The sequence below is a fragment of the Physella acuta genome, unplaced genomic scaffold (assembly GCF_028476545.2).
Source record: "Physella acuta isolate Inbredline_101_S28 unplaced genomic scaffold, ASM2847654v3 ptg001675l, whole genome shotgun sequence".
In the NCBI taxonomy this organism is placed as follows: Eukaryota; Metazoa; Mollusca; class Gastropoda; family Physidae; genus Physella; species Physella acuta.
In genome coordinates this window covers 131,426-144,275 of record NW_026733188.1, presented here as the reverse complement: position 1 = coordinate 144,275, position 12,850 = coordinate 131,426, and the positions used below count along the sequence as shown (strand labels likewise).

The 12,850-nt window shown below is 34.9% G+C and overlaps 1 long non-coding RNA gene across 1 annotated transcript; it reads right to left on the bottom strand.

Annotated features, from left to right (window-relative positions):
* Positions 1-10,575: 10,575 nt before the first annotated feature.
* LOC131929793 (uncharacterized) lies at positions 10,576-12,850 on the bottom strand. The gene is made up of 2 exons (XR_009384000.1): positions 12,709-12,850; positions 10,576-12,670 (listed from the first exon to the last, which is right to left on the bottom strand). It is a non-coding gene; the product is annotated as an uncharacterized LOC131929793 (long non-coding RNA).

The following is a 12,850-nucleotide window of genomic DNA, read 5'->3' as shown; positions in this document are numbered from 1 at the left end:
TTTTTTTTAAATTTCTATCTATAATAATCTCTATCAAGGTTTACTTTAAAGATCTAAAACGTATCTTTTGTTATAGAATTATTCTAAAATATACTCGTTCTTATTTTTATCTTCGTATGATAAATGTATATCATGGCATGGTTTATATTGTAGTTTATACCATAAGTTATGCCATAATTCATGGTATAACTCATATCTTAGTTCATATTTTAGTTCTTATCATTGTTGATATTTTAGTTCATAGCATAGCTCATAGCATAATTCACAACATAATTCATTGCATAACTCATAACATAGTTTATAGCATAATTCAAGGCATAATTCACAGCATTATTCACAGCACAATTCATAGCATAGTTCATATCATAATGAATTGCATAGGTCATAGCATAATGCATGGCATAAGTCATAGCATAGTTCATAGCAGAATTCATAACATAATTCATAGCATAGGCCATAATATAATCTTTAGCTTAATTCGTAGTATATGCATAACATATTTCTTATTAGTTGTTCACAAAAACCTTTTTTTTAATCCAAATGTTTGAGCCATATCTATATTTTACAACCATATTTTTATTATATCTCCTCATCTCCCAGTAGAAATGTATCTTAAATACTTATCTAAAGCTTGTTTTAACATTAATCAATTTAATTAACAAAGATAATAGTCTCGCTAGACATTATCCCATATTTTAAAACAATTTTATGGTTAAAATGTTTTTTCAATAAACTACCTCAGAACAAGATCATGTAAGATTCCTTTTAGTGTTATTTTTTTATCGTCCATTTTCAAAACAATGGGTTGTTTAATGTATTTTATGACATTTTGAAAATATATGGCTCCATAAGAATTTTAAACTTGCTGCTTATAAATTGAACACATTTTGGATTTTGGATATTTTAAATATAATTACTGTTATGAGTTTTCAAAATGGGAGACAATTTCTCAAAAAAATGTTAATCTTGCCAAGCTATTTTTTGTACAATTTGTGGTACAATTTTGCTTGTTTGTTTTTCAAAACACGAATCAAATTGACAAGATGTTTATGTTCAGTACCTAGCTGTTTTACTTCCGGGTTTTTATTTTAATTTACAATCTCAATCAAACTTTTTTTTTTTAAATGACTGTCGGAAATCTTAGTCCAGCAACGTAACTGAATAACACAATAGCAACAAAACTACAATACTCAGGAAACTTCCAACAAGTTGACGTTTAACTGTATTGGTTTAACTGTATAGGGTTTAACTGTATAGGGTTTCTGGGAACCAAAACTAACAAGCCGGAAAGGTAAACTGGTAGACAACAACTAATATAGCTTCGAATGATTCATTAATTATTTGTTAAAAATATTGTGCGATGTTATAAAAATAAATGTGATTATTAAAAAATTATTTTTGTTAACTGTATCTGTAAACATTACATACAATCGAAGAGTTGGTTGATGTTACTTGCTACATTGAATTCCTTTAAGTTTGCTTCTATATCGTGTACTCAAGTTGCTTGTGGGTGGCTTATTGACGCGTGGAAGGAAGGCGTGGTCGATTGGTAGAGCGCACGCCTACTGACCCGAAAGTCTCGAGTTCGGATCCCTGTATGGTCACCCAGCTCTGATGGGTACCTGACTCACGTAAGGGAAACTAAGGCGGCTGGTCACAGTGCTGACCACACTATCCCCCTTTATGCTGAGATGACTGAACTCTACATCATGTGACCTATGTGTCTTGGTCACGAATGGGAAAATATGATGATCAATCGAGTAGAATATCGTACGGTAATCTCGAATGTAAACATTTTTAACTGTTAACATCAGCATTCCAGATGAAATATTGTAACCGTTAACATTTTAGCTGTAATTTTTTAACATTAGCCCTCTGCTACAGTTAAAATTTCTATAGATTATGATTAACATTTGATTGTTAACATTTTAATATAACAATTCATTGCAAAAAGTAAACATTTTAGTTTCTGAAGTAAAATAAGTGTTCACAAGTCTATTATAAACAGAACGATATATCCATTAAGTAAATGTACGCAAAGTTAAGCATTTGTATGGTAAATATTGATATTGCCAACTTTAACACTGTAAAGATGTTTATGGTACAAACATTTCAATGCTATACGCTTTGTATGGTATAAACCTTTCTATGATATAAAAATGTCTATGATGTAAACATTTCTATGAAACTAAATTTCCATGATATAAACATTGCTATGATATAAAAAATTTCTCTGATCTAAACATTTTATAATATAAACATTTCCATGATGTAAACATTTCTATAATCTAAACATATGGTATACACATTTCTGTGACATAAGCATTTCTATAATTTAAACATTTCTGTGATATAAATATTTCTATGCTATAAACCTTTCTATGACAAACATGTATGATATTAACATTTGTATGATATAAAAAATTGCATGATAAAAACATTTGATATAAACAATAGTATGAGTATAAACATTTGTCTGATATAAACATGTGTATGGTGAGTGCACACAAAGCCAACATTAGAGGGTAAATAACAACATGACCTCACCATCTAGGTATGGGAGTCAATGCACGTGCGCGTGGGTGGGAAATGCTGATGGGGAGGTGGGGGTGGGGGTGGTGTGGATGGAGTATGTTGGGTCATATTGTGCAGCGTGTAAAAAGTTTGGTAAATACACAAGTGGTGAATGATAGTGATAGCACCCTCCTCTTTCCTCTGCTCCTCACTTCCCCCCCCCCCCCTCACCTCAGTCCTGCTTACCTTATTAACTGACACTAGAGGGTGCTGTGAGGTCATGACGTCATCGTACAGTTGCTCGATGGTTTCTGTGCGACAACCATCTGTTCTCGGCTTTTAGAAACTCCATTTCTTGTTTTACTTTAGTCGGAACTGTTTTGTTTCATTCAGATCTATAAATCAACTTGCTATTCTACGTGACGTTTTAGGCACGCTCATGTATTCGTACAGCTGGTGTCAAGGATAATATGATTTTAACTCAGCGGTTCTTAACCTTTTTAGGGTACCGAACTTCACCAGCTTCATATGTCCACTCACCAAACCCTTCTTAATAAGAAAAATAAAATATGATGTTTTAATTATGTGTGTGTTTTTCTTGCCCTCCACCGAACCCCTAAGACTGACTCACCGAACATCTGGGGTCAAATCGAACCCAGGTTAAGAACCATTGCTTTAACATAACCCTAAGCCAAGCCTTCATCCTTACGCTGTATAGGTTAAAATGTCATGCCAGCAGAGTGAGAGTGTGGTTATGGTTATGGTTAGGAGGTCGTCCTAATGACAGCATGCAGTTTTAGCTGAAGTGTGCATAATCCACACTTAACCTCCCTCCTCCCCAATCTTCACTTGTCATCACAAAAAGCATGCACCCCCCCCCCCCCACACACACACACACAACCCAGTAATGAACTCACAGTTTTATTCTACACTCACTAAAAGTAAAATAATCCAAATGGGTAATTTAAAAAAAAAATAAACATTTAAAACATTTTCTAAATATTTAGTTAATTAGAAAATCAAAATGTATGCTACTGCACGTTTAGTAACCCCCCCCCTCTATCCACGTAACAATTCTCAGAAGTTATGAACCGCTTTAATTCTTGTGACGTCATATATAGCCAACACAAAGTATGTGGTTAACACATTTATTTCTTTTCACAGGTCAAGTTGATCTGACATCTGGAGTAAAGACAACAACGAGGACAACATCTGGAAGTCAACATTTCGAAGTCAACATTTGAAAGACAACATTTATAATGTCCACATTTAGAAATCAACATTTGTAAGAACATTTCCAAGTCAACATTAGGGAGTTATGATTTGTAAGACAACATTTAAAAGTCAACATTTGGAAGTTAACGTTTGAAAAGTCACAATTTAGCAAAATCATCATTTCGAAGATAACAGGCAACATTTGGAAGTCAACATTTTTTAAAAATTAAAAATTTGGAAGTCAACATTTTTAAAAAGTCAACATTTGGAAGTCAACATTTAAAAGTCAACATTTGGAAGTCAACATTGTTAAACAAATTTCTTCAACACCATAGCACCAAACAACAACAGCAACACCTAGCCCTATACAACAACCAATCGCTTTTAAAATGCCCAACCACCACATACTGTCTGCATACAGAATCAACCGTAAAATGAGGAAGAAACCACCCCAACGAATCTTATCGTCTGCTACTTTTTCTGCTCAACTTTAGAAACATCCCTCCCCTCTCTACTTGGACAATTGGAACTCTCTTTTTGTTGCTTTTTTTTTTTTTTAGCGAAATCAACGAATTTTCCGCGAAGTGGCGCGCGCACGGCAGACGATGGTAGGTCGAATAGAAAGCAGGCAAAACTTGGATAACAGACGGAGCTAGGGATAGACAAGCAAGCTATGACTCACGCTTATTGATTGGTTCTAGGAAGTGGTTGGCTGGTCACGTGACTTTGTTGCTGAAAGGGAAGGGGGGATGCCCTGCGCCAATCGTGTTGCACGAGGGAATTTTTTTTGTGCGGCTTTTGCAGGTGTTGGCGTTGTCTTAGGTGGAGAGGTGGAAGCGGTGGTGTGTCTAGGGGAGTAGTGCTAATTCTAGAGGAGCAGTGGTATGTCTAGGGGAGCAGTGGTATGTCTAGGGGAGCAGTGGTATGTCTAGGAGAGCAGTGGTAGGTCGAGGGGAGTAGTGGTATGTCTATGGAAGCAGTGGTGTGTCTATGGAAGCAGTGGTGTGTCTATGGAAGCAGTGGTGTGTCTATGGAAGCAGTGGTATGTCGACGGGAGCATTGGTATGTCTAGGGGAGCAGTGTTATGTCGAAGGGAGCAGTGGTATGTCTAGGGGAGCAGTGGTATGTCTAGGGGAGCAGTGGTATGTCTAGGGGAGCAGTGGTATGTCTAGGGGAGCAGTGGTATGTCTAGGTGAGCAGTGGTATGTCTAGGGGAGCAGTGGTGTGTTTAGGGGAGCAGTGGTATGTCTAGGGGAGCAGTGGTAGATCTAGGAGAGCAGTGGTATGTCTAGGGGAGCAGTTGTAGGTCGAGGGGGGCAGTGGTATGTATAGGGGAGCAGTGGTATGCATAGGGGAGCAGTGGTCTGTCTATTTAAGCAGTGGTATGTCTATGGAAGTAGTGGTATGTCTAGGGGAGCAGTGGTATGTATAGGGGAGCAGTGATGTATCTAGGGGAGCAGTGGTATGTCTATTTGAGCAGTGGTATGTCTAGGGGAGCAGTGGTATGTCGAGGGGAGCAGTGTTATGTCTAGAGGAGCAGTGGTATGTATAGGGGAGCAGTGATGTATCTAGGGGAGCAGTGGTATGTCTATTTGAGCAGTGGTATGTCTAGGGGAGCAGTGGTATGTCGAGGGGAGCAGTGATATGTCTAGAGGAGCAGTGGTATGTATAGGGGAGCAGTGATGTATCTAAGGGAGCAGTGGTATGTCTATTTGAGCAGTGGAATGTCTAGTGAACTAGTGGTGTGTCTAGATCTAGAAGAGCGTTTGTATGTCTAGGGGAGAAGTAGTATGTCTAGGAAAGCTGTGATGTGTATATGGGAGTAACCGCATGCTTAGAGGAGCAGTGGTGCTTCTAGGGGAGCAGTGTGGTAACAAGTTGCATAGTGGTGACTAGCGGAGCAGTATTCTGATGGGTGTTTTATGTCTAGTGAGCAGTGTTGTGATTAGTGCAACATTGCAATGTTTAGAGGAGCAGTATGGAGTCAAAGGGAGCAGTACTTTGCTAATGGAAGCCAGATCGTCTAGCAGAGCCTCCGAGTGTCTAGTGAGTGGCAACTAATCGTCAGTGTTATAGACTACTTCAGGCCATCCAACATGTGATAATCCTTGCATTCTATGTAGCATGTCAGTCATACAGACACTCTGTTTAAGAGACTGTCAGTCAAATCTAGCTAGAAGAAGAGCCAGAAGAAAGCATACCCAAATGACATGATTTGACATGAGATATGACATACGGATGCTAGAAATACAGAGAGTATACAAGTATACAATACACTTAAAGGAGGCATGCGTAGAGGAAGACATAACTGTAGCCTACGCTATCCGATCGATTACAACTGATTGTTTCTACATAAATTTTTTTTAGATCGATTCCTTCGTACGAGAGTTCAAAAAGATACAGAAATATCGATTCTTTTTTTTCTCTGTGTGAAATCGAATTTCATTTTTGCTGTTGTCACTAGAAATAGATCTAATGATTATCTAAGGTAACTTTATAGAGTTTAGAGTCTACTAATGTAACGGTAATGATCAGTCTGTTCCCAGTTAGATCTAGATCTAGAATCGAGGGAGTCTAGGTATTTTTTTTTAATATTTGTTATTATTATAGTTCGAATTTTCATAATCAGCTGCTAGACACGTTTTATGTTCAAGAACCTACTATTGCTGCAGTTATAAAAAAAAAAGTTGTAGATCTATTATTATTTACTCCCTACCCACTTTCTATTCAGCAATAGATCTAGATCAGATCAAGATCTAGATCTAGATCTAGTCTATATTTAGTTAAAACAACAGGAAGTAATACAATAACTATGCGGAGTCGAGCCAATGCCATTGTTTATCTTTTATGCGGTGTCTAGTCAATTTTATATCCATTCTAATTGTGTCCTATTATTAAGTTTTTTTTTATTCAGTGCATCTATAAATGTTCATGTTTCGTTGATTAACTTTTTTGCGTTTATTTAATTTTCTTTCATTTTATTCATGAGCATTTTATTCATCTTTTATCTAATAACTGTTCAAAATAATTGTATGAAGTAGTTTTAAGATCTACACAAATAATATACAACTATTTCATAAAGGTACGACGAGTCGTTCGTAAATGGTGTCACATCAGAGGCGTTTGCAGTGAAGGGGGGGGGGGGGGGCTAGGCCGCGACATCACGTATAAATGAGGTTGGGTTTCAGGATTTTATGACGATTCGCTACGTTGGGAAGTGGTTGGTTAAAAAATATGATTTATTACAGCCTATATTTTGTATTTTTAAAAACGAGCTAGATTGTGGGAGGGGGGGGGGGGATTTCGAGTTAGATTTATGCTAATATTTACGGATAGGCTGGAAAATCAATTTAAGCGGGACGACATTTTGAAATAGACTTGTTAAGATAAAATGGAATCAACATAATCCATAGTGATTGGTACTTATTTTTTGCAAGCCGTTTTGTGGCACGTTTTCTAAATTTTCCGGACGTTTATTTTTCTAAGGATATTTGTGTTCATGCAGTGCATTATCTCCCTTCTACTGTGTGAAAAGGAGTAATAGAAACCAAGTAAGATACACGTTATCTCCCATTTTTATTATGCTATTTAAGCCACTAAATTGCCAACTTAAGCGAAATCGATTTCCATTAACATACGCGCATAGTTTTGAAAAACAGAAAAACAATAAAACCAAGTGTAGTTTATCCTAGCACAGCTGTTACAGATTTTTATCCCCAACTGTCGCCTCCAACTAAAGATATTAAAATATTAAACACTTAGAATATTATGTTAAAAGTAACTGTTTTGTTATATTATCTGCAATCGTAATTCTATGAGGGATGGGGTTAGAATAATAAATATTAGGTACTTACACATTAGAAAATCTTCAAGACCCCCAAGCAAAATCTAGGCTTCATCGTCTCTTCACCCCCCCCCCCCCTTACACACACAATAGGTCTATATATATATATATATATATATATATATATATATATATATATATATATATATATATATATATATATATATATATATATATATATATATATATCATTTTTTTTAACTGATAATACATCCAAATAACTTGTCATTGTATGTGGTCAACCTTGTACCTGGCCAAATCTCTAGCAGATGCTATAGACCTACCTGGCCAACCTCTAGCAGGTGCTGTAGACCTACCTGGCCAATCTCTAGCAGGTGCTGTAGACCTACCTGACCAACCTCTAGCAGGTGCTGTAGACCTACCTGGCCAATCTCTAGCATGTGCTGTAGACCTACCTGGCCAACCTCTAGCAGGTGCTGTAGACCTACCTGACCAACCTCTAGCAGGTACTGTAGACCTACCTGGCCAACCTCTAGCAGGTGCTGTAGACCTACCTGGCCAACCTCTAGCAGGTGTTGTAGACCTACCTGGCCAATCTCTAGCAGGTGCTGTAGACCTACCTGGCCAACTTCTAGCAGGTGTAGTAGGCCTACCTGGCCAATCTCTATCTTGGCCAACCTTTAGCTTCTATAAGGGGAAAGCTGCACCTGGCCATTCTCCAACAGGTAAAAATTGTACCTGGACAACCTCACACAGATAAATCTCAGTTTAAGTAAATCTACTACGTCCACACTCACCTAACCCCTTACCCATTCCAACCCTCAGATGACATAACTGTCCTCTTCACCAACAACCATTTCATTCCTTTCATATCAAATGTAATTGAAAACATCAATTTTTTTCAATGTATGGCATCTCACAATGTCTTTCGAGGTATGTATATAAAAATCTGCCATCCTTGTATATACAAGTCTGATCATCAACCATCAATTTCATACATATAGGCTTTCATCAGCATGAAACTTTTTTAAAATCTACCCCTTTCAGTCATTACTTCTTTATGTAAAGATTTTTGTGTAATTTATGAAAATTATTTTACAAACATTTTTGTTTATCAAGTATAACATTAGTCTCCTATGTTCTTGTACAAGTTTATCATGTGAAGACACCCAATGCTATAGTGTACCCGTACCATGTTCTATGGACATTCCAACTAAGTAAGTTATCTTGTGTACATAGTCTTACAACAGGGGAGGCTACTACAAAACACTCCCCAACAATTTTATATCAACTGATTTCAAAGCATTTTTTATGACATATTTATTAAAGATGGAAAAAAATGCATTTTAAAAGACCAATAATTGTGTTGTTGAATTTTTCAAATTTGTAACTGTCAAAGTTTTGTTTTTTAACTTGTTTTGATGGTTTTTTTGTAAACAAACAAAATTATCAGCTAGGGCAACGATCAATAGCAAGATGCTGCCCAAGGCCAAAGATCAATGACAAGGTACAACCTATAGCCAACAGTCAGTGATGTAGGCAAGGATGCAAGTGTATACACACACATACACAATTTAACACACACAGATATACATATATATATATATATATATATATATATATATATATATATATATATATACATATATATATATATACACACATATATACATATATATATATATACAAGTACACACATACATATATGTATGTATGTATAAAATTGTGCATCCCCCATACTTACCTAGGGCATACACAATTATTTATAGTGCTTCTGTATTTAACTCTAAAAATTGTGCAATATCCAACTATACTTGCTTTAATTATTTTTAATGGTTTCCATTTGTTTAGAAGTGACACACACACAAAAATAAACCAGAGCCAATTGATTTTTTTTTCTCTTTATGCCATAAAATATTGATAGCTATTAGAAGTATCTTGAATCAATGGTCACATTATATTACACATGATAAGATCAAGTCAAGTCTAACATTTGGCAAACATGAAAAAAATGAGTTTATGTTACAGTACAGGATGACAAATGTTGAGAAATACAGGATGAAGGATGTACTGGTTTTCACATTAGTTACATGAGTTGGTTAGTTCACTGTAAAGATGGTGGTAGTAGGTTTACTAAAAAGCTGCAAGACATCAGGTTAAACAAAACAAAATAAAAAACTTACATGTGAATTAGCAATAAATGTAAATATTACATCAAAATGCACTTATGACAGAATGGTTTTAATCAACCAATCAAAATGTACAGAAAAGAGTGGAGTGAGTGAATCGACCAATCAAATTGTACATAAGAAAGTAATTCGAGTAAACCAACCAATCACAATTTATATACCAAAATTGAGTGCACTGACCAATGATGTCCTTATTAGAACCTGACAGCTGTTTATTATGCAGTTATAAAAGTCTAAAAAAAGGGTGGACAGAGTGACAGTACTCCATTTATGAATCAACTTAAGACTTCAAAAATGTAAATATACAAAATGTAAATAAAAAACTTTGTGCTTCAAAATAGTAGTGAATATCCACATTATGTTAGTAAACCATTATATACAATTCATTAAAAAAAAAAGTTAAATTCTTAACTGTTTTAAAGTATTACACAAATTTAATTATTATTTATGCTGGATTTTAAATAAATGTGTTTATGGATAATATGCTTAATCCAGTCTATTTCTGTTACACACTTGCACGTAAAGTTTTGCCATACTTTGGTGGATTGAGTGTATTACAAGAAGACAGAGATCACAAGTAGGCCCTAACTTCTTATAAAGACCCAGTCTGTTTGCCTTACAAAAGATATATACCGTCGCAAAGTATACCAGTCATGACAATATTTTGAAACAACAAACTAGAAGAAATGAAAGAGACTTGAAGGGATACTTCTATTTCTAAGGCACACAAAAAAAAACTTCTTTCTTACTCAAGCAGTATGGATCAGAAAGTACTACATTCCATATATTTTATTTAACATGCGGGTTAACTTTAATAATATGGAGAGGAGGAAGGCAGGTTAGATTAAAATAAAATTAGTCTAGTCAAAGTTATGGAGTAGGCATCTTATTCTAAAAGGTCTAGCCAAAAGCTATGCAGTGGTCATCTAACCTTTAAACAAAGTTAAACAATAACATTCAATTAATTTTATTTTTAAATTGAGATTTATTTTAGTACTGGCCAGATTTTTAGCTGTCTTTGGTGATTGGGGGAATCAAGACTAAGAATTGACTAAGTTGATTTTTAGCTCAGAGTTAACATGACAATAATAAGATATAAACAAGGTAACGAGCAGGGTGCAGATGAAATGACACCACATGTGAAATAGAAAACAAACAGCCTAAAAGTTGGATGTGAGTGAAATAGAATCAACCAGTCAAAGAGTTGGACATTAAGTTGGGCATCCAAGGAGACAAAGCTCATTAACAAACCAACAAATAGCTCTTTATAACTTCTGTGCATTTTCAGGATTCCTGAGAAGTGTTATTAAAAAACAGATGTATTGGATACAGAAAGGGACAATACCACAATTAGCAATTGTTCTTTCTTTATCATGTAGGACTTCATTGTGTGGAATTTTATTGGTGTGTTAATTTAAACTGTGGGTAAGATTTTCGCGGGTATGTTTTATTGGTGTTTAAGATTTAAACTGAGGGTATGATTTTTATTGCTGTTTAAGTTTTATTCCGAGAGAAGATTTTTACTGGTGTGTATTATCTGTGTGTTGAGTCCTACCCTAATCACAATGGATTCATAATTCAATTAAAATTATCTAGATCTAAATGACATCAATGTATTGATAAGTGAGTTGTATTACAGAAATATTGATAGAACTTACCCTATTCACAGTGAAAGAACAAATGTTTTACCACTACAGTGTTCTAAAACTGTATTAGTATTCAAACATCCTTAATGTTAGCATAATATCACTAAGTATTTTTAGCAGTTGAATTCCCCATATGAAAACTGATACTATAAGAATGGTAACGATGCTACTAACAAGAAAACAGAGTCAGGATCAGTCTAAGTAGGTTAGATATTAATTAACAAACATTCCAAGCTAGAAGAAACAAATGTATTCAACAGAAGTCGTTTTAATTTAATTACATAAAACTGGTGTTTACATACGACAGTTTTGACTTATAACGTATATCAGAAATAAGAGCATTTATAAACAGTCAACTTTTTAACTGACACAAAGAAAAAATATTTACATACTTTACAATAAATTAAAACAATACTTGGGGAATCATAAAATACTTGAATCAACCCACCAGATATATGCAAGTTTCATATTGTGATACCAACAAGCTTGAAATTTTTAAACCTAGATATAAAAAATGTCAGTTTGTGTTATGTATTTCTGTACAAACTATTAAATGCTTGAAAATATATTAACTAGTTTAAATATTTAAAAACTTAAAAGGTTTGGTGTCTTATTTTTTTTTAAATTGCGTTAATAAATTTGTTAACCCTTGACTTCCCATGAAAATAGTATGATGAGTGGTTAAGGAATAGTGCTATCAGGGCAAGGTTGAATGCAGCTGGTTTAAACAAACCCCTCCCATCCTCAACAGGGACTAAAACTATGTACAAGATTCTCATATACTTTAACATAAGGATGTCATCACTTAAAAAATAATTCAAAGACTTAAAACTAAATTTAAAATTAATAAAAAGTACAATTGCATCAGTTGACAATTCTAGTGAAACAAAACATTATGGCACTAATTGATTCTCATTTTTTTTTCTTTAAAAAATGTATGAGTTTTTTATTCTCTTTTATGCTTTGACAAGAACTATGACTGGCAGCAATATTAGCCTCCCTTGTAATAGGAAGTTTTGCTAGACAGGAGTGAATGAATAGTTGTTTTTTTTAAAATTCAGGTGGTGTGAAGTAAAAAACAAAAACATGCAACATTTGAAGTAAAAATAACATCCCTGTAGTAAACAATGGATGGTAGATAAAATAGTGGGTTTATAATTTATATCTATAAGTATTCACTATAGGAAGAAGAGAGTTATCACTGAACATGAAAAACAAATTTTAATATTCATACTGCCCACAGAGGTTCCTTCTCCATCTGACACGACTGACTACCCACAGAACTTTCCACTCCCCCTAACCTTAAAGACTACCCAAAGAATTTTCCACTCCCCCTAACCTAACAGACTCCCTACTGAACTTTCCACTCCCCCTAACCTTAAAGACTACCCACAGAATTTTCCATTCCCCCCTAGCCTTAATTAAAGACTACCCACAGAAATTTCCACTCTCCCTAGCCTTAATTAAAGACTGCCCATAGA